The sequence below is a fragment of the Schistocerca gregaria genome, chromosome 2, assembly GCF_023897955.1.
Source record: "Schistocerca gregaria isolate iqSchGreg1 chromosome 2, iqSchGreg1.2, whole genome shotgun sequence".
In the NCBI taxonomy this organism is placed as follows: domain Eukaryota; kingdom Metazoa; phylum Arthropoda; class Insecta; order Orthoptera; family Acrididae; genus Schistocerca; species Schistocerca gregaria.
In genome coordinates, this window is record NC_064921.1 from 37,195,521 (window position 1) to 37,220,774 (window position 25,254).

Genomic DNA, 25,254 nt, shown 5'->3' on the forward strand with positions numbered 1-25,254 from the left:
TTTTTGGCGTATTTTGTAACTTGCTTTTTTCCCAAATTTTTTTGTTTCTGTTCTATTTTCGGGCAGTTCGCACTTGTCTATTAATAGCCGGAATTAACAGTTTTTTATACTGGCTGTTTACTGCGTTTTTAGCCGCATTTTTACGGCACTGTTGGCCGCTTCATACCGTAGATGTATTGTGTTGTAACCCAGGACTGCCGTTGTTTCTAGTGGGATCTTTGGGTCGCTAGTGCAAAAATGTATCACGAAACCAGCAAAGTGTATAATCCCTGCATTTCACCTGTTTATTGACGGACATAAATCTATTTGTTTCCGTTCTCGAGATCACATATTGAAGGGTCTCTCTGTAAGCCTCTTCATGTTACTCATATTTCCGGTGCAGTGAGTGAATTCCCTTCGACATAAGAGTGGTCAGCAGCTGAGTGCGTTCACATCAGCCGCAGTTTACACATTTTTTATGTATTGTGTTAAACTTGTCTGCAAATGGCCCGACTCAGATGCACTTGCGCAAGGTGCATTAAGTTTTGCTACTTCTCTGAGTTCAACACTCATGTTCACAACGCCTTAGTGTGACATTCCACTTTAGCTGTCCCTTCCCGTGTGTGTGTGTGTGTGTGTGTGTGTGTGTGTGTGTGTGTGTGTAGCATAGCCGTAGAACTCAGAACTGTCTGCTGATGTGAGTGTAGGGCAAACTGTAGAAGAAGCTTGGAGGGTAGCAGTGGCGTTTGTCTCTGTCGAACCACCTGTGCGGGCTGGCACAGGATAGCAGGTGTAAACCCCCCTCTCGTGAGGGGGCTGGGTAAGACGGCTTGCTCGTAACAGCTCCTTCTCGATAATGTAGCACGTTTCAGTTTGTCTAACTGAAGCTCTAACATTCCTGGACACCTTCATAGTGTTATTAGTTTGAGTCATGTAGCGAGTTTTCAATACTTTGAAATTTTGGTGATTTCGTAGGCTATTGTTTGATTCAAATAGTCGCTTGAACACGTTGGGGTGTGTTGACTGGTTAACGATTCAGTTCAATCAGCTTCTCATTTTCCTAACCCTGAGTGCGTCTGCATTATATGATACCACTGCGGATCATGCCACTGATTTCTCAATCCGCTTTAGTCCGTAACTTCCAGTGTTCGGTAGTTGCTTTGTCCATCACCACGTCGTGTTAAGTGTTCGTGTTCGAGAGCCTTCAGGTTTCGCATCTCATTGCCTTTGTGATATAATCTCAGAACCGAGTTTTAAGGTTTATCAAGTATCGAACTTAATATATATCAGGCACCAACAATTGTCACATTTTATCATGTTCACAAGTCCTTTTAGTTAAATTATCGAGTCAATAAACGTTCATTTTTACCCGTAATTAGACCAGCTGATTAAAAAACACGGAAAAGGTTTCAGTTATTTATTACCCGAAAACTAAGAAAGATAGAAACACAATGCGCGCGTCACTGGACAGAGGACGGTTCAGAGTCTTATGTTCGCACAGACACCCGACACGAGCACCGTTCGTTGCTCGAGAATCATCGAGACGGCAGTCAGTGTCATTCCACACACGAATCGACAAGCCCCTGTTAATTGAATCAATAGATTCGAAAACTCGATTTCTCAGCTATTGAAGAATAGCTGCCACAGACGGGACAAAGACTCTGTCTTTATGTACACCCACGCACACACACACAAAATCGCAAGGTACGAGGTCCGGTGACATAGGAGTCCAAAAGCTATGAACCAGACCTTGCTGTCCAGCGTTGTGGGACAGTGGTGTTAAGAGATGAACGTAAGGCGGGACTCCGCCACCTACAAAAATGAAATCACTGCAATCTTCGTGAAGTTGAGGGGCAACCAACTTTGCAGCATGTCCACGTATAATATTTCTGTCGCAGTTTCCTCCGAAATAAAGAACGGACCGTAAATTAGTAAACAAAAACGGCATAAAACACATTCAGTTTCGGTGAGTCTCTTTCATGTTCGACGACGAAACCAGGATTTTGTGATCCCCAAATTCTTACACTATGGCGGTTTACTTTACCCGATAGATGAAACGTCGATGAGTCATTCGGAAAAAGTGTCCTCTACCATATCCTAGACAACTGAAACGCAAATTTCTGTTATGACCGCCGGGACGCAACCGCTGCAGCAACTGCAATTTGTAAGGCTTCGTATGCAAACGTCGTTTCAGAACATATCACACCGCTGCTTCTGGAAGTTGAGGTTGCTGGCCCGTTCACCTTGTGGCGTTGCGATAGCTCTGTGCGGAAGCACCTCGGATACGCTCGAGATTTTAATGAGACGTGCGTGGCCGACCGGTGGTCTTCCCTCTCCATATGCACCCAGCTTGCAAGAATTTTGTACGCCAGTCAGAAATCTGCTTCTGCAGAAGCGGCTTCTTGCTGAATCGACGGCGGCATGCACGTTGCACTTGAGCAATGCACTGACTTCGCGCAAATTCCAAGACACAAAATGATTTCGCTTGTGGAACAGTGGTCACGTTGCTACAGTAAACAGTACAACTGTCTCAAAATCACCCAGTATTCGGGCAGGCATTAAAGTATCTTCAGAAAGGAACAGAAAATTGTGTGAGGCAGCGAGAATTACTTAAGACCCAGAAGTTATTTTACACTATAAAAATTATTGCAACACACTGAGAAAACCAGTCACAAAATCAAAAAATATGTATATTAGAGATGAAATTAACAACTCGGCAATAACATCAAAACAGTATGGAACTTTGTTAGAAGAGACACAGGAAAAGTAATCACTGGGGTAGGCACTAACACCGTTAAAGAGAATAAGACCATCTTAACCAGCAGTACACAAGTAGCTAATGTATTTAACAACAATTTCTCAAGTGTAGGTGAAAAAAATTTATTGAGAATACTTCAAAAGAAAAAGCTAAGCAGTACATGGAAGAGGCAGTTTTGAAAAATCCTAGTCAAATTAGTTTTCATCTAATAACCTCTTGTGAAATAAGGAAAACCATCAAATCTTTGAAAAATGAATGTTCTGTTGGAGTAGATGACATATCTAATAAGATATTAAAACAATGTGGAGCAGTTACAGCTGAAGTTCTTAGTCACATCTGTAATGCATCACTAACTCAAGGTATTTTCATTTTCCGAGACAGGCTAAAATATGGCACTGTCAACCTCTCTACAAAAATAATAGCACACCACAGATGTGAACAATTACTAGCCAGTATCCTTGCTCACAGCATTTTCAAAAACTGTCGAGAAAGTAATGTACTCGAGAGTGATTGGCCATGTCAGCAGTAATGGGATACTTAGGAAATCACGGTTTCGATTTCAAAAATGCTGTTCTACTGATACGGCAATATACAATTTCACTGCCCATGTAATAGAGTCTTTAAATAGTACAATTTCACCAATACGAATTTTCTGTGACAACCAAAGCATCTGATTCTGTGAACCACGACAATATGTTACAGAAGTTACAATTCTATGGTATAAATGGAACAGCACATGAGTGGTTTAAGCCATACCTACAGGACAAGAAGCACAAAGTTTCTTTATTGGCTCAAGTGACGTAAGGAAGTTTCCCAGTCCATCTAACTCTGATGAAATTGCATTAGGTGTTCCACAGGATTCGATCATGGGTCTCCTTCTGTTCCTGATATATGTGAATGACCTCCCTTCTTACCTCAACATGAAGCTAAACTGACACTGTTTGCTGATGATACAGGAGTCATTACTAATTCAGTAAAAGAAACTCCAATAGAAAATGATACAAATAATGTCTCTGGAAAAGATATTAATTGGTTTTCTGTGAATGGGCTTGCTCTTAACTTTGAAAAAACACAGTACATCTAATTTTCTACTGCGAGGACAACAGTTCCTTCAATAAATTTTACACATCAACAGCAGTCAGTAGCCAGGGTTGAGCATACTAAGTTTTTGGGTGTAGATATAGATGAGAATCTTAATTGGAAAATTCATATTTTAGGTCTCCTAAAGCGAGTATGTTCATCAACTTTTGCAATCAGAATAATTTCTAATTTTGAGGATATAGAAATTAGCAAGTTAACATGCTTTGCATACTTTCACTCTCTGATGTCATGCAGAATAATATTTTGGGCTAACTCAAAACTTAGGTAAAAAGAATTCACTGCTCAAAAGAAAGTGGTTAGAATAATGTGTGGGGCTCGTAATTGCACAACTTGTAGGCATTTCTTTAAAAGATTAGGAATCCTTACAACAGACTCACAGTACATTTATTCAGTAATGAAATTTGTTCTCAACAACACGGACCAGTTTAAAAGCAACACTGACATTCGTGATTATAACACCAGAAGAAAGAAAGACTTGCACTATCCTCTACTTAACCTATCTTTGGCACAGAAAGATGAAATAAAACGTCTGACAGGCACCAGTAACAGTTTTAAAAATAAACTGAAATCATATCTCCCTGACAACTCCTTCTACACCATAGATGAATGCTTGAATGGGAATAAATAAATCTATAGGTATAATATGTGCTTTTTGTGCTATTTAAGGGAATGTGGTAGGTAATAAAAAAATTTAAGCTTTAAAATAAAATCTTCATTTCATGTGTGCATTTCCTATGCACTTGGCACGTTCCACATCATAGTGGTTACTTTGAGATTGATCAGTGGAACACATAACTAACATAAGTGAAATTCATACCGTCAGGGAACTCCCATCACCCTCCCCTCCCCGCTCCTACTGTGATGTAATCCAAGATGGCGAGCAAGGGAAAAATGGTGGGAAATTCGAATTTATTGGCAGGAATATCAAATTTTTTGTTCAGAGACCAACTGCCCTAGTTCACAATACCATCACCAGAGGGCACTGTTAGCCCTCCCCAACTTCTGTCTCCCCTCATCTCTCACGAAGTAATCCAAGATGGCAGTTCAGAAAAAAAAAGCGCGGAAACCAATGGGAATGCTGAATCCAGTCACATGACGACTTTGGCCAATAGGGTTGCAGTGTCTGGTGACGTCATTGGAGGAGATATAAGGCGGGCTCAGCAGCCCCACAGGCTTAGTCTCACTCAGCCAGCCAGCAGCAGCGGCAGAAGAAGAAGAAGAAGAAAAAGAAGAAAAAGACCTGTGAAGGATCAGCAGCAGAAGTCGAGATCCAGCACAGCACTGCAGAACAGGAAAAAGCAGAAAAGTAAGTAGCACATATTACGTCTGTGTCTGTAGTTAGCAATTTTATTGGTTGTCTCGTCTCTCGGTCTTCCTCCTCCTTATCTGTCGAGGCCTGCAGTGGTGACCACCGGACCCACATCGACCACCACGTTGAGACCTGCAGTAGCAGTAACCACCAGCGTGTCCGGACCTGTAGCAACGACGTGGGATCCTGTAGGACAAGGAGCTCCTCTTGTCTGTACCACTTATCGACTTGTGTGTAGGATGCCCAGCCCGTTCCCGACGTCTCGAAAGCTGCTGGTGGAAGTCAATACTGGTCGCTGACATACGACCCGAGGCACCAGAACATCTGTGTGGTGGCGCAGGGGCAGAATGAAGATGCTGTGCATAAGAAGGTTCCACACGTAGCCCGCTTGCTGGAGCTGTTATTGTCTGTCCCGCTCATCGGCTTGTGCGATGAGGAGGTGCAGTTGGTTCCCAACGACTGGAGTGCTGCTGGCCGTCACGAACAACAAGATGAAGGACAGTGCTGGTCGCTGACACGTCACCTGTCCCAGCAGACCACCCCTCTGGTAGCGAAGGCACAGAGTGCAGACGCTATGGATTAGAAGGTACCAAACGCGCCTAAAGTTTGCAGTTCTATACAATTTAACTTCTAGTGGAAAGAAGTGTATGTGTTGGTATAGAAGCACATTATGACTGGGGCTTGGCATGTGAGAACAGGAACTGAAAGACCATCGAAGGGTGTAAAAGTGCCTACTTATAAGTTCGACTGCGATGAAAATGTCGTGCAGAGCGCTACATCGATCAGCAGACGGCCACAGAGTATTATCCAACTCGTACTCCACCGAACATTCGCCTTACTGCTGTGTCAGTATCTGTTTCAACAGTGTACGATGACTCTGCATTATGTGTGAAATCAGGTGACAATTGTGTTTTGTATTGGACGCCTCAGTTATGAACTTATACAGTGTGCATACTGTGCTACGTCTTGCCTGGTACGGACTGAATCGGTGATTCTCAAGCATAGAATCCACACATAACGAAGTTGTAAGCTTTCTACGCCTACACAGTGTACATGTTGATCATTTGGAGCAGTAACCTTGTTTCTGCATCAATGCAGAGGCAAAAGAGAAACAGGTTCAATGTACGTGTGAAAAACCAGGGTATTGCAAGGTGCCCATCGGTTTGATGCATAGAATTTATTGCATACCAAAAAGCTTTGTTTGGGAAATATTGTACTGTTTGGCGATTATTTTTAAATACTGCATCCGATGTATGATATTTAAATAAATAATATGTTTATATAATCTCAAACAGTGTTTGCGTTTTGTTTCATACCTCTCTCATTGTAATCCAGGTATTACACTTATTAATACCTTTATTTTCAATGCAGCACCTGTAATCATGCAGCAGCAGGCAATTGCCTCAAACACTTCCTCGCCAGTCATTGTAAAACTGAATGATGAAGTTACTTTTCATGGGTAAATATGAATTCTCTGTGTATCCATTGTGGCTCAGTTGGTTAAGTGATGGAGCTATAGTGGTTGCACATATTATCACCATCCTTACAAAAGCGTGTGCGTGTCTTTCTATGTCCATCCACTAATTGTCGGTACCTGACGTAGTCGGTGTCAGGAGATGTAAAAGAAGATCAGAAGAACAAGAACAGAGTACTCCTTCCTGATAATATACGAGCAATTATTATAAGTCAATCCACTAGTGGAAAGACTAATGTTCTCATGATACTGCTAACACATGTAGATGGAGTCCGATTTGAACATGTTTGTGTTATCTCAAAAACACTGTTTCAGCCCAAGTATCGCGGTGGAAAAGGCGTTACATACGCGACATTCAGTGAAAGGAGTGATATCACCCCACCTGAAAAAATAAAGCCAAACATTGTGTTCATATTTGACGGTGTTTCTGTGGAAAAATAAGACCAAATTCGAAAATATTTCTGTTTCGGTCGTCATGTGGGTACTGATGTTTATCTACGCTACACACATTCCTGAGTCCTGAAACAGTTGATTAGGGATAATGCAAACGTCATTATAGCCTTCAAACAACACAATCTGAATTTAAAGCACATTTACGAACTGACATTTCATTCAATGATTTTGTAAAGATATGTGCTGATTACTGAAATCATTCACAGTATGGGTTTGTCGTTACTGATAAAACAAGAAAACTGAATGACATTAGATATAGGCGAAACTTCACGAGTTTCTGTGCATTGAGATGGACACGTTCGTACGCATGTCTGACTCTCAACCCGAGAGAATCGTTGTACATAGACAGAATATTCGCTTGTCCATGGATGCGAAAATTCAGACTAACGCACATAAATCTTGATGTTTGCGCAGGGAGCTGGAGATGTATTATCAGACTATTCTGAGAATGATCAGCACACTAATTTAGTTAGTTACTGAAATCGGTTAGAAAGTAACCGACTTAATTGAGAAGGTTGAGGCTACTGAAGGGAAAATATATGTATAGGTGAAATACTACATTTGACTGATGTAGATAAGATAGCAAAAAGCCAGACTAACAAGAAATATAAAACCAGTACTGAATGGTGAAAACAACAACAGTAGCCGTAATGGTAATGATATTGAGAATAAAGCAGTGAACAATCGAATCCCACAGTATACATATTACGATGATCCCAAACAGCTAATAGATCGAATACGTCCATTCATGGCATCAGCCGGCCGGGGTGGCCGAGCGGTTCTAGGCGCTACAGTCTGGAACCGCGCGACCGCTACGGTCGCAGGTTAGAATCCTGTCTCGGACATGGATGAGTGTGATGTCCTTAGGTTGGTTAGATTTAAGTAGTTCTACGTTCTAGGGGACGGATGACCTCAGAAGTTAAGTCCCTTAGTGCTCAGAGCCATTTGAACCATGCCCGAGGCAGGATTCGAACCTGCGACGTAGCGGTCGCGCGGTTCCAGACTGTAGCGTCTAGAACCGCTCGGCCACTCTGGACGGTTATATGAAGTTCGTTCAAATGAAACCTGGTCAGTGCGTCTACCTTTGCCTTACATGTAAGGTCGGTATGGTGGCGCTATCTATTGGTTGAGGCTGATGCGTGGGCACCGTTTCACGTTGAATTGCGCCAGTGTGGTTTCACGCCACAGAGAAGGTGGTCACACAAGGTATCGTCCACTACCGAACATGCAGGCGAGAAAGCAGAACCAGAGAGGAGTAATTCGATTTTTGACGGCGGAGGGAGTCGGAGGCCATGCAGTGTATCAATGGATGAAGGCTTTGTACTATGAGTACAGTCTGAATCGTTCAAGTGTTTTGGAATGGCGCAAACGATTCCTTGAGGGGTGCGGGTCACTGGAAGACGATGGTCGTCCCGGACAGGCTCATCGTGTCATCACACCGGAAATGGTTGCGGAAGTGAATGCTTTATTCTTGGACAACCGCAGAATCACCGTGGAAGAGATATATAGGTTACTGGGTATTAGCGTGGACACCGCCCACTTGAACTTACGAAAAATCTGTGAGCAGAGCTGGCCGCCGAACAGCGCAGTACTCGGATGGCTCCGTCTTTGAGTCACCTGCAACGTTGTCATCAGGAGGAATACGACTTCCTATGGCGTATTGGTTCAGATGGCTCTGAGCGCTATGGGACTCAACTGCTGGGGTCATCAGTCCCCTAGAACTTAGAACTACTTAAACCTAACTAACCTAAGGACATCACACACATCCATGCCCGAGGCAGGATTCGGACCTGCGACCGTAGCGGTCGCACGGTTCCGGACTGCGCGCCTAGAACCGCGAGACCACCGCGGCCGGCTATGGCGTATTGTCACAGGTGACATGGTGTCACCATTTTGAACCGGAAAGCAAGCGTCGTCGCAAGCAGTGGTCACACTCGACTTCACCACCTCCAAAGATACAAAAGGCCGTGCACACCAGTTCTGGTTTGGCCATGATGTCCTCCTTTTTTTACCGCAAGGGCCCACTGCTTATCGATCTTGGAACGGAGAACCACCATCAGTGCTCAGCGTTATCAAGCCACTTTACAGAACCTTAGACGAGCTATCAAGTCGAAACGCCGAGGCATGTTGTCCAGTGGCGTTACCTCCTGCCCGCCCACACACGGCCAATGCGGTGAAAACGACATTGCAGCAGTTTCAGTGGGAAACGCGGGAACATCCACCGAACACCCCCCATCTTTCACCGTATGACTTTCATGTTTTTGGACCTCTAAGACAAGCCATTCGCGGACGTCGACTCGCAACAGACGACGAAGTGTGTGACTGGGTCGAGGCCTGGATCCGGCAGCAGCCTACTGGCTTCTTCAAGGATGGAATCGACCGGCTAGTGTCGCAATGGGATAAATGTGCCAACAGTTTTGGCGATTGTTTTTGAGTATGTGTACTGTGCACAACTACATTTTTGAGTTAATAAATTCGTTACCGTTACTTTACACTAGTGACCGGGTTTCATTTGAATGCCCCTTTTTAATGGTCACTGATCTTTTCCTTCTTCTTCTTCTTCTTCTTCTTAGCTGTCGCTTGGGGCTTGGAGACCATACGCGTTCTCTAAATTAATTTCTACAAGTGCTCTCTGTTCCTGCCTTTTGTAGTCCATTCTGCTTTGCTCAGGCCCACTGCCACCGCGCCCTCGTCTATGTCATCCTTCCATCTGGTCCGTGGCATTCCTCGCTTCCGTCTGCCCCCTATGGCTACTTTAGGTGTTCGTTCCTCATCTATTCTAATTCGATGTCCGGCCCACATCAGTCTCCTCCTCTTCATCCTTTGACTAATATCAGCCTGTTGATATAGCTCCTTCATTTCCTGGTTTTTTAAGTATTCTCCACTCCTGTGTTTCTGGGTCACTCTTGGGTCCAAAAATTTTCCTTAATATTTTCCTTTCGCAAACTAATAATTTTTGTTCATCTGCTTTTCTAAATGTGAAGCTTTAGGACCCATATAGAGCTACTGGCACAATTAAACTCTGATATAGCTAAGTTTGAAGCTTCTGGAAACAGCTCTACTCGATAACACATCTCGTACGACAAAATAAGATTTATTCGCTGCTGATATCCTCGCTTTAATTTCAGTTTCCATTTTATTCTGTTCATTGATGATGCTTCCCAAATATTTGAAGGTGTCTACTCTTTTAAAAGTGAGATCATCAACCGTCAGTGGATTACTATTATTGGGTGCCTTGCTCACCCCCATGTACTCTGTTTTCTTCTCATTAATTTCTAATCCTGCAATCCTTGCAATGTTTCTGCAGGAACTCGTCACGAGTTGTAGTTCTTCTTTGTTTCCACTTATTAGAACAATATCGTCCGCATAAGCAAGACGATGTATTTTATTCGTACCCGTCTGTACTCCAACTGGGTTTACTTTTTGGTGCTCTCTATTTGTCTTTTCCAAAACCAGATTGAAAAGTATTGAAGATAAAGCATCTCCTTGTATATGGTCTGTTCGGACTTCAAACTCCTTTGACACTCTTGTGTAGGTCTTTACTTCGCAATAGGTTTCTTCCAAGCACATCCGTACTAGGCATATTAACTTTACAGGAAAATGAAACTTTTTGAGAACCCTCGTTATCGTGCTCCTGTGTATGCCGTAGTAAGCTTTTTTGAAGTCAACAAACACCATGTGGATGTCAACGTCATGTTCCCGGTGGTGGTGGTGGTGGTGGGTTGGGGCTTATGGGCGCTCAACATCGAGGTCGTCAGCGCCCTGACACACACTGAAAGGAACGAACGTGGACAGACCTAAGAAAACTAAAGCACACACTCAAAGAAAGCAGGAAAAGAAGGAAAATGCTACATAAGAAAGTAAAACATAAGGAAAGGGTAAACATAGCAACAAGAATGTCACAGGAAATTGTGATTGGCTGGCCACTTACACAAAATATGGGCTAGCTTGTCACACAGTGAGCAAATTAAAATCCTCTCCCTAAAATCTTTGTAAAGTCATTTGACATGGCACAGAACTTTAAAACTTTAGCCACATTCGCCCGAGTATTGCCTAAAAGAGATGGCAGGTCCGCTGGCAAGTCAGCTGCGGCCCGCTGGTCAGAAAATAAAACGCAATCCAATAAAACGTGGCGCACAGTGACTTGGACGCCGCAAGCACCACACATTGGAGGGTCCTCTCTCCGGAGCAGGTAGCCATGCGTCATAGGGCTGTGGCCTATTCGAAGCCGAGTGAAGAGAACCTCGTCCCGTCGATGGGGCTGAAAGGAAGTACACCACACACGCGTTGTGGACTTGACTATACGGAGCTTATTGTCAGTCACTTCCAGCCACTCATCCTCCCACCGACGCATAACCCGTGAGCTCAACAGCGAGGTGAGTGCGTGCAAGGGGATAGCACACTGAGATACTTGTGGGGCGAGACACGCCTCCTTGGCTGCGAGATCTGCCCTTTCATTCCCAGAAATGCCGACATGACCCGGAACCCAGCAGAAAGCTACGACCTTCCCCAGTCGCTGTAGTCGGAGGAGGGCATCCTGGATGGTCTGGACAGTTTTGTCTGCCCGATACAAACGTAGCAATAAGTGAAGGGCACTGTGTGAATCGGAACAGACAAGAAATTTAGGAGAGGAAGAATGTCTCATGTGCTCCAGTGCCAGCAAGATCGCAGACAATTCTGCATCAATGACAGCGAAAGTCTGAGGCAGGCGGACCTTGAAGACACGATCTGGAAAAACAACTGAGCAACCAACAGAATCCCCTTGTTTCGACCCATCCGTAAAAACAGCTACATAGTCGTGGTGCTCAGATAAAATGGCAGAAAATGCTGCATTAAAAACGGTGGCAGGAGTGCAATCTCTCTTGTACTGCAATAAATCTAAAATCACTCCGGGCCTCTTCAGTAACCAGGGTGGCAGGCGGTTAAAACCCTGGATTAGGGGTTGTACAGACTCCACACCGAGGGACTCTAGTACACGTTGCACACGGATCCCAAACGGCAACGTAGCCCGGGGACGGCGGGAAAAAAGGCAGTCCAGAGGTGGATGGGCAACAAGATGGTGAGCAGGCGAGGTGGGAGCTGCAAGAAACTTACAAGCCTGGCGCACCAGCAGGAGCTGCCGCCGGTTCCCCAGCCTCAGCACAGAGGCTGGGTACGGGACTGGTCCGATAAGCACCCGTGGCCAGTCGAATCCCAGCATGGTGAACAGCGTCAAGGATCTGCAAATAAGAAGGCCTCGCTGACCCATATACTGTGCACCCATAGTCCAGCCTTGAACGCACGAAAGCTCGGTAAAACTGAAGGAGACGCGCCCTGTCCGCTCCCCAAGACCTGTGGCTGAGGCTCTTGAGGATGTTGAGTGCCTTCAGGGTTCTGGCTTTCAAGTCACGTAGGTGTGGCAGTCATGACAACCTGGAGTCAAAAATTAGGCCCAGAAACCGCACTGTGTCTCTAAAATGTAGGACAGTATCCCCCATATGCAAGGCAGGCAAAGTAAAAAGACGACAAGAACGATTAAAATGAGCACAAACACACTTATCGGCAGGGAACTGAAAACCCGTCTTTGCAGCCCACTCCTCTAACCGCCGCACTGTTAGCTGCAACTGACGGCTCACGGTTTCAACACTGGAGGAGGAACAGAAAACAGCAAAGTCGTCCACAAATAAGGAGCACTGTACTGGACTCCTCACTGTAGACGTTATACTGTTGATGGCTATGGCAAAGAGGGTAACGTTTAAAACGCTGCCCTGGGGGACACCGTTCTCTTGCTCAAAACGATCGGACAGTGTGTTACCAACGCAGGTCCGAAAAAACCGCTGAGACAGGAAAGACCGAATGAAAATCGGGAGGCGGCCACGAAAGCCCCATGTTCCCATGCTTACTCAGTCATCTGTCGGAGAGCAAAGAGGTTATCACTAGGTGACCTGTCTCTCCTAAAACTAACGATGGCAGCCCGCAGCTATTTGAAATCGGCGGCTAATGTAGACGTGTTTGGGGCTAGTTTGTTTATAATACTGCCGGCCGGTGTGGCCGAGCGGTTCTAGGCGCTTCAGTCTGGAACCGCGCTGTTGCAACGGTCGCAGGTTCGAATCCGGCCTCGGGCATGGATGTGTGTGATGTCCTTAGTTTAGTTAGGTTTAAGTAGTTCTAAGTCTAGGGGACTGATGACCTCAGATGTTAAGTCCCATAGTGCTCAGAGCCATTTGAAACATTTTTGTTTATAATATTACTCGAGGTGCATGGGTTGGGCACTCAGTGTATTGCGAGTAATTGACTGCACTGATAGTCACCGATAATTTCTTCAGCAAGTGGTATCGCTCTCTTGAGCAGACAATGTGATAGGATTCTGTAGTTTACATTAAGAAGAGAACTTCCTCTATAATTAATCACAATTCAGTGGGTCATTCTTTTTTAAAATGGGGCAGATTATGGCCATTTTCCAGTCGCTAGGTATTTTTCCATATTCCCATACTTTCCTTATCAATTTCGCAATTCTTTTTACCAATTCTGGCCCTCCATTCTTTATTAGTTCACCCACAATTTTATCTTCACCTGAAGCTTTATTTATTTTAAATTTTTAATTATTCCCTTTTTTTCTTCTTCGCTGGGCGTCTCTACGCTGGATGTCTCTACTTTGATGTCTATTGTGTCTAGCGCGTCACATAAAAGAGGTTCGGTGGGGTCTTTGCAGTTTAGTAAATTAGCAAAGTAGTCTGCCCAACGTTGTTCTACTTCAGCATCACTTGTGAGCATTTTTCCTTGGGTCTCTCTAATAAATGTTTATCTCTTTTTATATTTTTGTGTTCCTTTCTTTACTTTTTGGTACATCTGTCTTGTCGTGTGATGAATACAATCCTCTTCTGCCTCTTTTATTAGTTCCTTGTAATACTTGGGTTTCTCCTGCCTTAGTATAGTAGCTGTTTACTTTCTTATTCTGGTGTACTTGTCTCCGAGATCGTGGTCTCTCAGATTTTCTAACCACATCTTCGTAGCCAACCTTCTTTTTCCATTTTTTGTTGGCACAGTTGGTTGAACCACACTTCATCGGACAGTATCTTAGAGGCTGCACTGTTTACCGTCTCCTTAATTGCTCATATCACTGGCACTTTCCAACTCATCGCAACTCATTAGGCTTTCTGCTACTGCTGACTCATACTTTCTTCTTGCCTCTCTTTCTTTTTACCTATTTGTGTTATTCGGTACAGTCTACTTAGCTATTCTGCACACTTTCTTATATTTAATGTTCATTTTATTTATCACCAGGAAGTGATCAGAATCACAGTTTGCTCCTCTATAGGTTCGAGTGCCTTTGATGCTGTTTGCATAACGCTTTTGAATGCATAGAATGTCTACCTGGTTCACTGTACGCCCGTCCGGCGCCATCCGTGTTCCTTCATGGATGTCCTTACGACGGAACCTTGTGCTCACGATGCAGAGTTTGTTGTCAATTGCGAAACTGATCAAATGGATTCCATTGTCACTGGTTTCCTGATGCAGGCTTGCATTACCTACAACCGATTTACAGATGTTTTCTTGGAACAACTTGGCATTAAAATCACCCAATACAATTTTGACATTGTGATTTGTCTAATTCGGTATAAAATTCCTCCTTAATGCAGTCATCCTTATCCTTATCGTCGCATGGGGCATGTGCATTAATAAAGGATATAGCAAGCACTACTTCGCTCTGCGATGGTGATGTAGGAGGTTCTGCTGTTAATAGATTTAAATTATTTCACTGCTTTCATTATCGAGTCATGTACACAGGAATAAGTACGTAATTCATGGCGCTCGCCACAGTCTCCATATAGTATACTTCCTGCGTTCCTCTTGATTGATCCTGTACCCTTCCACCTAATCTCCTGGAGGGCTACTACTTTTAGCTCGTATTTCTCTAATTCTTTGGTCAAATTCTGCTTAGTCCTGGTCTGGATAGGGTCCTAACATTCTATGTTCCAAAGGAGAAACCCGTTATCCGTTGGCATTTCCGATTCCAATTGAGACATTCCTGATTCTGAGGCTTATGTAGAGCGCCCTGACTCAGATCATTTTTTATGCGAGTCGGGAGGTAGCCCTGAGCACAACCGCCAACCTGGAGGACCAGGGCATTTTGTTCGGATCCCGCTCCTAGAGGCGTTGCCTCCTCTACGGCCCTCGACCTGCCCCTGGCCAGTAAGCTGCGGGTCGAGGAAATGGTTATTGATACATATTCCCAATATGTCTGCGCGTTACCCGTCAAAAATTGGGAGACATTTCGCAGATGTGTTTGAGAGTTTGCTGGAGACAGGGACGAGTCGAAGCCTAGACAACCTCCCAACCGATCATGGTGGAGTGTTTCACGATAGGTATTACAAGACTGGAATACATCACTACTCAGCATTCATTCTCCTGAAGGCGAGTATCGTGGAACATCTGAACAGAACAATAAAAGATCAGATGTGCATGCGTTTGAATCTTTATGGCTCGTAAAAATGGACTGACATCTTCCCAGATATTAACTGCTCAGTATAATCGAACCACACACGGCACAATAAAAATGAGACCAATCGATATTCATGATGATGGATTCATGGGTACGGCGTACTATCGCTTTAAAATGTTGGATCCATGCAAACAGAAATTTAATGCAGGTGACTTGGTGCATATCTCAAAACACAAGACAGCTTTTGGGAAATCATATCCGCCAAACTGGTCAACAGAGATACTTACGGTTTCCAAGGTGCAATGAGTGAATCCTAGAACTTATGTTTTGAAGAGTAGTGAAGTTGAAGAAATCGCAGGTTGCTTATACACTGAAGAGTTGTAGAAAAGTCAGAACCAGATGTGTTTCTCACGGAGAGAATCGTAAGACGTCGGGGAAGTAGAGCACTAGTCAAATGCCTTGGTTTTCCTGCAACACAAAACACTTGAATTGGTGTTAACAATTTGCTATTTAAGGGGTGCACGGTCCGCAACCACCGCAGCAGCATAACATGCGTGCTGGGAGACACACAGAGAAGGTGATGGTATTCTAGGCAAACTGCCAGTGGAATTACATACTGCGGGCTGTAACTACTGTGGACCTGGAAAAAACCTTCAAAAACGCTTGGCACCACGTGATAAAGGGATTCATTTGCTCGACAATACATGTCTGGAACATGGCGTCGCATACGCTGCAAATAATGATATCCCAAGTCGTCACAGTGTAGACAGGATTTTAGCTGATAAGGCTCAGGTGATACGCAGAAGAAAGGATATTGGTATAGGTCAACGTGCTACAGTATTCGCAGCTGATAAAACCATGAGTGGAAAAATTAAGTTGGGTTTAGGAGTGATGAATTTCGAGTGAGCTATGAATACTGCACGCTGTGTACTAAACAAGAAGAAGAATGGGAAGCAAAGGTGTCTGCAGAACTGTATCCAGCTAAAAACACTCTTAGCAGACGGAGAATAAGAGGATCAGTTAAAGCACGAGTTCAACCGACACCCAAGACGTCTAGTGGGTTTCTTCCGCTCCTCATTCCAACGCTCTCCGCTCTCCCGGCGGTGGGGCCCCTCGCTGGTCGTTCTGGAACTGTTGTTCGAACAGCCAAGAACGCGTAAAACTCCCAAGCGCAGTTAGGAGCAAGAAGACGTAACCGCACGATGGATTATTGCATTGACTGGGCTGTAGCCGTACAACAGCATCCCAAATATCACTGTAACAACAAACTGCATATGGATATTAATGGAGAAAAAGACATAGTGGAAATGGGACCTGCTGCATACGATATCGACGATTTAAACGAAGTCTTCAAACAGTCTGGAAAAGGTATGTGCAAACATCAGTACACTCCAAACTAAAATAAGGTCTGTGAATGCAACCACTGACATTAACCTGAAAGATTCAATAAGCCGCCTACTGGATTTCACAAAAGGATAGGTTCTGAAGAGGGATCGTAGTAAATTTCACAAGTCGTATCAGAGTGCGGACATACTGCCTGTCAGCACAACCCGAGTTGAGTGTTAACACTGCAGCGGCACTCTGATTCTAACTCCTTGCAGGTTCTTCCCCTCAGTCGCAACAGGGTAGAGCATTGTTGAGACTCCCACCAACGGAGTATTTGGAGTTTCGTATTGTGGACCACAATAACCAACTTGTTAACTTTCGCCATGAGGAAATCATTGTGCGATTACATCTACGACAGGGTGAGCGTACGGTATAAAACCAGTGCACACAATCCACAGCACGTCACTTCGCTGCGGAACCGCAATGTGATTACACATGCGAACTGCGAGTTTCTTAAAACAGTTGGCTTGAAACCTCGCAATTACACCCTCAGTCGATATAAAGAGTCCGGTAGAGCATGGTGAACGAATTTTACGTCAGGAATATTTCTCGCATAAATTCTAGGCTTCTATCACATTAAAGAAGAATACTGAAATTAGGATTGCCATCCAGCACCAAAACGCGCAGGCAGTTGCATGCAAGAGTTTTATATATTTAGGGGGGTCATTCAACAAAACAGACGGCAGCGATACAGTGGGATCAAAACTTATAGGTGATACTTAAGCGTTCTTGTATCAAGAGACACGCTTTTAACTCGATGGGTTAACCCTTACAATGTATGTCTCTGCAACACTAAGTGATCTAAACGTTTTACAAAATGCAGGATGGTTCATAGACGATACAGCAGATAGAGCTGTTGCGAGTACAACCGATTTACTGCATGTATACCTGTAAAAATGGTTATGGGCTACTATGAGGACATGAAGCAGATTATTATGAATGCTAACAGGAACTCATTCTGGTACGGAGTGCGATGGATAATAACTCATACATGCAAGGAGTCTCTGCATCACTAAGTGATCTAAACGTTTTACAAAATGCAGGATGGTTCATAGACGATACAGCAGATAGAGCTGTTGCGAGTACAACCGATTTACTGCATGTATACCTGTAAAAATGGTTATGGGCTACTATGAGGACATGAGGCAGATTATTATGAATGCTAACAGGAACTCATTCTGGTACGGAGTGCGATGGATAATAACTCATACATGCAAGTAGCTCAAGAAGAGAATATGGAAAATGCCTCACATCCCTGTATCAGACGAAGACTGAGGCCTTTAAAAGTTCCGACTTCCGGTACATATCTATCACTAATGTTCTGCTTTCAGGAGGTTTTCGAGTACCCATTGTTATCGACTGCAAGCAGACAAACATGGGCTATTAAAACCTCTTCTCAGCTAGAGACACCAAGATTCATCAAAGCTGCATTTCAGATAACAGAGGGAATATAGCACATGATTCCACTCTATTCAACAACTATAAGCTAACTAATGTCAGCGTTTAGCTGAATTCAGATTTCCACCCATACGACAATTTACACCTGCAGTGGTATGTAAATGTATAAGTCTAGCATATGATATGAAAGTGAGGTTTGGTGCTTCTACTATGAAGAATGTCTACTCAGTCCACGAAAAGGAGCTATCATCTATCTTCGTAACACACTGCTCAAAACAGAACGAGATAATTAAATCTGGACCTCTAGATGTTCGAATTGACTTTGATCCTTGGTTGAATTTCCTGGAACACATTGCATGGTATGATCAAGTTCTACGTGACCCTGTGGTTAATTACGGCCTACTCACCGGTATTGTGCATCGAGCAGTATAAATGAACAGGCGCTGTGCCATACCCAGAGCATTCCACAGTCGTATCACAAGGTGTGAGCATCGCTGTAACCCGCTCAGGGTTTCTGTGATGGTGAGCGTAGACAGTTCATATTTGAAGATGTTGCATTTACAGTGTACACAGAAGATCCCGGAACAATAGAGACATTCTCAGTAAACGTTGCATCACCGAGGCCTTTCAAGGATGTGAAGTGATCTAAAACATGGAAGAGTGCAGAGTGGTTAACACATTTCTACCACGGAGATCACTGGGATGATCCTGGCATACCCTACAAAGATCTACATCTACGTGATTACTCTGCTATCCACAATTAAGTGTCAGGCGGAGAGTACAATGAACCACCTCCAAGCTGTCTCTACCGTTCCACTCTCGAACTGCGGGCGAGAAAAACGAGCACTTAAATTTTTCTGTGCGAGCCCTGATTTCTCTTATTTTATCGTGGTGATCATTTCTCCCTATGTAGGTGGGTGCCAACAGAATGTTTTCGCAATCGGAGGAGAAAACTGGGGATTGAAATTTCATGAGAAGATCCCATCGCAACGAAAAACGCCTTTGTTTTAATGACTGCCACTCTAATTCACGTATCATGTCTGTGGCACTATCTCCCCTATTTCGCGATAGTAAAAAAAGAGCCGCCCTTCTTTGAACTTTTTCAATGTCATCCGTCAGTCCCACCTGATGCGGATCCCACACCGCACAGCAGTACTACAAAATAGGGCGGACAAGTCTCTTTATAGACCTGTTGCACCTTCTCTAAGTATTCTCCCAATGAATCGCAGTCTTTGATATGCTCCACCCACAACGTTATCTATGTGATCGTTCCAATTTAGGTTATTTGTAATTGTAATCCCTAAGTATTGAGATGAATTTACAGCATTCAGATTTGTGTGACTTATCGCGTAATCGAAATTTAGCGGATTCCTTTTAGTACTCATGTGAATAACTTTTCTTTCTCCAGGGTCAATTGCCACTTTTTTTAGCCGCGTGGTCTAGGGCGCCTTGTCACGGTTCGCGCGGCTCCTCCGGTCGGAGGTTCGAGTCCTCCGTCGGGCGTGTGTGTGTGTGTGTGTGTGTGTGTGTGTGTGTGTGTGTGTGTGTGTGTGTGTGTGTGTTGTCGTTAGTTTAAGTTAGATTAAGTAGTGCGTAAGCTTAGGGACCTATGACCTCAGCAGTTTGGTCGCATAAGACCTTACCACAAATTGCCACTTTTCGCACCACACAGATATCTTATGTAAATCAGTTTGCAATTCGTTTTGGTCACCTGATGACTTTAAAAGACGGTAAATGACAGCATAATCTGCAAATAATCTAAGAGTGCTACTCATATTGTCTCCTATGTCGTTAATATAGATCAGGGACAACAGAGGGCCATAACACTTCCTTGCGGAACGCCGAATATAACTACTGTTTTACTCGATGACTCCGTCTATTACTACGAACTGTGATCTTTCTCACGTTCAATTACGAATCCACTCGCACAACTGAGACGATATTCCATAGGCACGCAAATTGGTTAGAAGACGCTTGTGAGGAACGGTGTCGAAAGCCTTCTGGAAATATGGAATCAATTTGTTATCCTCTGTAGATAGCACTCATTACTTCATGAGTACATCAAATGGCTCTGAGCACTATGGGACTTAAATTCTAAGGTCATCAGTCCCCCAGAACTTAGAACTACTTAAGCCTAACTAACCTAAGGACAGCAGACACATCCATGCCTGAGGCAGGATTCGAACCTGCGACCGTAGCGGTCGTGCAGTTCCAGACTGCAGGGCCTAGAACCGCTCGGCCGGCCTACTTCATGACTATAAAGAGCTAGTTGTGTTCTGCAAGAACGATGTTTCCTGAATCCGTGCTGACTACGGATCAATAAATCGTTTTCTTCGAGGAAATTCATTATGTTCGAATACAGTATATGTTCCAAAACCCTACTGCAAATCGACGTTGGTGATATGGGCCTGTAATTCAGCGGATTACTCCTATTTCCCTTTTTGGCTTCAAATGGATCTAAGCACTATGAGACTTAACATCTGAGGTCATCAGTCCCCTAGAATTAGAAATACTTAAACCTAACTAACCTAACGACATCATACACATCCATGCCCGAGGCAGGATTCGAACCTACGATCGTAGCAACAGCGCGGTTCCGGATTAAAGCGCCTAGAACCGTCATTTTTTGGTATTGGTTTGACTTGAGCAATTTTCCAGTCTTTAGGTATTGAACTTTCAGCGAGCGACCGGTTGTATATAATTGCTAAATATGGAGCTATTGTGTCAGCGTACTCTGAGAGGAACCTGACAGGTATACAATCTGGATCAGAAGCGTTGGCTTTATTAAGTGATTTAAGCTGCTTTGCGACACCGAGGACATGTATTTGTATGTTTCTCATCTTGGCAGTCGATCTTGATTGCAGTTCAGGAATATTTACTTCGTCTTCTTTGGTGAAGGAATTTTGGAAAATCGTCTTTAATAACTCTGCTTTAGTGGCACTGTCATCAGTGGCTTCACCGTTGTTATCGAGCAGTGAAGATATTGATTCCGTGTTGCCACTGGTGAGCTTCATGTGTGACCAGAATCTCTTTCGGTGGGCGGCCAGATCCCGAGACAGAGATTCGCTGTGGAAATTATTAAAAGCATCTCCTATTGAAGTACGCACAGTATTGCGAACTTCTGCAAAACTTTGTCAGTCTTGGGGATTTTTCGTTCTTTTAAATTCGGCATGCTGTTTTCGTAGCTTCTGCAACAACGATCTGGCCCATTTTGTGTACCATGGGGGATAAGTACCATCACTTATTAATTTATGTGGTATATATCTCTCAATTGCCGTCGATACTATCTCTTTGAAATCATTCCACATCTTTTCTTCGCTTACATGATCAGATAGGAAGTAGAGGAGACTGTCTCTTAAAAAAGGCGTTAAGAGCATTTTTATCAGCCTTTTTAAATACACTCCTGGAAATTGAAATAAGAACACCGTTAATTCATTGTCCCAGGAAGGGGAAACTTTATTGACACATTCCTGGGGTCAGATACATCACATGATCACACTGACAGAACCACAGGCACATAGACACAGGCAACAGAGCATGCACAATGTCGGTACTAGTACAGTGTATATCCACCTTCCGCAGCAGTGCAGGCTGCTATTCTCCCATGGAGACGATCGTAGAGATGCTGGATGTAGTCCTGTGGAACGGCTTGCCATGCCATTTCCACCTGGCGCCTCAGTTGGACCAGCGTTCGTGCTGGACGTGCACACCGCGTGAGACGACGCTTCATCCAGTCCCAAACATGCTCAATGGGGGACAGATCCGGAGATCTTGCTGGCCAGGGTAGTTGACTTACACCTTCTAGAGCACATTGGGTGGCACAGGATACATGCGGACGTCCTGTTGGAACAGCAATTTCCCTTGGCGGTCTAGGAATGGTAGAACGATGGGTTCGATGACGGTTTGGATGTAACGTGCACTATTCAGTGTCCCCTCGACGATCACCAGAGGTGTACGGCCAGTGTAGGAGATCGCTCCCCACACCATGATGCCGGGTGTTGGCCCTGTGTGCCTCGGTCGTATGCAGTCCTGATTGTGGCGCTCACCTGCACGGCGCCAAACACGCATACGACCATCATTGGCACCAAGGCAGAAGCGACTCTCATCGCTGAAGACGACACGTCTCCATTCGTCCCTCCATTCACGCCTGTCGCGACACCACTGGAGGCGGGCTGCACGATGTTGGGGCGTGAGCGGAAGACGGCCTAACGGTGTGCGGGACCGTAGCCCAGCTTCATGGAGACGGTTGCGAATGGTCCTCGCCGATACCCTAGGAGCAACAGTGTCCCTAATTTGCTGGGAAGTGGCGGTGCGGTCCCCTACGACACTGCGTAGGATCCTACGGTCTTGGCGTGCATCCGTGCGTCGCTGCGGTCCGGTCCCAGGTCGACGGGCACGTGCACCTTCCGCCGACCACTGGCGACAACATCGATGTACTGTGGAGACCTCACGCCCCACGTGTTGAGCAATTCGGCGGTACGTCCACCCGGCCTCCCGCATGCCCACTATACGCCCTCGCTCAAAGTCCGTCAACTGCACATACGGTTCACGTCCACGCTGTCGCGGCATGCTACCAGTGTTAAAGACTGCGATGGAGCTCCGTATGCCACGGCAAACTGGCTGACACTGACGGCGGCGGTGCACAAATGCTGCGCAGCTAGCGTCATTCGACGGCCAACACCGCGGTTGCTGGTGTGTCCGCTGTACCGTGCGTGTGATGATTGCTTGTACAGCCGTCTTGCAGTGTCCGGAGCAAGTATGGTGGGTCTGACACACTGGTGTCAATGTGTTCTTTTTTCCATTTCCAAGAGTGTAGATGTACTTTGCGTTTCCTTTTGATGGTTGTGGGTGTTAGGGTATTCAGCCCAGCAGCAATTGCCGTGTGGTCGCTAACCCCATGTATTCGTCACGATACTCCCTGTTTTTCCAGCATTACTTGTTGCTAAGAGGTCAAGTATGCTTTCGCAACCATTCACGTTTCGAGTGGGCTCATGAACTAATTGTTCTGATAAAGCATTCAGTACAATATCGGATTCGTTTTATGCCAGCCGCCGGCTTTAAACGCATATTTCTTCCAGCGTATCGAGGGTAGACTGAAGTCGCCACCGACTATAATTCTATGAGTGGGGTACCTATTTGAACTGTTCAGCAATTATATTTTCCGTGTCGGGGGTCGGTAAAACTATCCAATAATAGTTTAGTCCGATTGTCAAGTATAACCTTTACCCATATTTCGCAGGAACTATCTAATTCAATTTCACTACAAGGTAAACTACTTCTGACAGCAATAAATACTCCACCACCAACTGTATTTAATTTATGCTTTCTGAACACTGTTAGGACGTTTGAAAAAATTTCGGATGAACTTATTTCCGGCTTTAGCCATCTTTCCGTACCTATAACTATATGAGCTTCAGTGTTTTCTATTAGGGCTTGGAGATCTGCTTCTTTCCGAGCACAGCTACAGCAATTTACAACTACAATACCAATCGTTTCTACGGCTAGCTTACTGTGTTTTACCACCTCCCTTTTAGACGGAGGCCCTTTCTGTTGTTTGCTGAGACCCTCTAACCTAAAAAAAACCGACCAGTCCCTTCCACACAGCCCCCGCTACCTGTGTAGCGGCTTCCAGTGTGTAATGGACTCCTGACCTATTAAGTGGAACCTGGAAAACCACCATCCAATGGCCGGCCGGAGTGGCCGAGGGGTTCTAGGCGCTTCAGTCTGGAACCGCGCGACCGCTACGGTCGCAGGTTCGAAACCTGCTTCGGGCATGGATGTGTGTGATGTCCTTCGGTTAGTTAGGTTTAAGTAGTTCTAAGTTCTAGGGGACTGATGACCTCAGATGGCAAGTCCCATAGTGATCAGAGCCATTTGAAGCATCTACTATGAGTTTGTTAGAGCTCATTTCGTGTAACCGAAGTTATTCTATATGGATACAGATAGCTTAGTCTATTGGGTGAAGAACAGCAATCCATATGAAGTAATGAGATGACACATCTGGATGTGCAACCGATAATCCTTACAGTATTGTTCCTCAGAACAAGGTTATTGGCTTCGTGAAATGTGAGTCAGATGGATTAGTGATTGTGGGGTTTGTGCGTCCAAGAACCAAAATGTAAGCATGTAGTACAGCAGATGGGGCCAGCCATTGGCAGGCTAAGAGAGTGCGGCGTGCGGCGTGCGGCGCCACGCGTCCTCGTGGCCGCGGGGCTCCACTGACACTTCCGCATATGCCACAGCAAACTAGTGTTCTATCACGCCACCAGATGTACTCTGTGTTGCAGTCTAAAGTCAGATTGCCACCTCATGGTGATGAAATATAGGATCGACACCCTCCTGCACTCTCACTATTTTTACTGGAAGTGCGAGAGGGGTTTGGGGGGGGGGGGGGGTGAGACTGATGGCGTGAGTGAGAGAGAGAGAGAGAGAGAGAGAGAGAGAGAGAGAGAGAGAGAGAGAGAGATTGCGTTTGTGAGTGAATGAGTGAGTGTGTCGAATAGTGCAGCTCTTTAATCACAATGTAATTACTGTATGGGTATGGTGGGCCTGCATGTGTGATTGCATATATGTGTCTGTATATGCGAGCGAGTGCGACTGAGTGCAGATGCCTGTCTAAATATGTATGCCTGTGTGTAAATACATTCAGTTAACCTTATGGATCGTGAATAAGATTACTACTTCCCTGGTGGTCTTCCTCTCTCATACAGAAGTCATGATTTGAGATCGTGTAATAACACATCTCCATTTTGCTAAAAATCCAAGCAAAGCAATCCTGATCACAATTTCATAAACGATGCAGCCGTTTTCACCTCGACCGACAGGCACTGCGACTTTTTCTACATTGATGCGGAAAGTTGGACGTGCTGCGCTTCTTTGCACTTCTATTCAAATGCACATATAACTGATATTTATTATGTCGTATTTGGTATGCAACTCTCGAGTGTGTTCTTGATTTTCTGCTACCACAGTCT

General features: G+C 44.7%; 1 protein-coding gene across 1 annotated transcript in view; it reads right to left on the reverse strand.

The window, feature by feature from the left end:
• The window catches only part of LOC126336273 (uncharacterized), a 737,143-nt gene that overhangs the window by 224,821 nt on the left and 487,068 nt on the right, over positions 1-25,254 (reverse strand). The gene's annotated exons all lie outside the window — the stretch shown is intronic.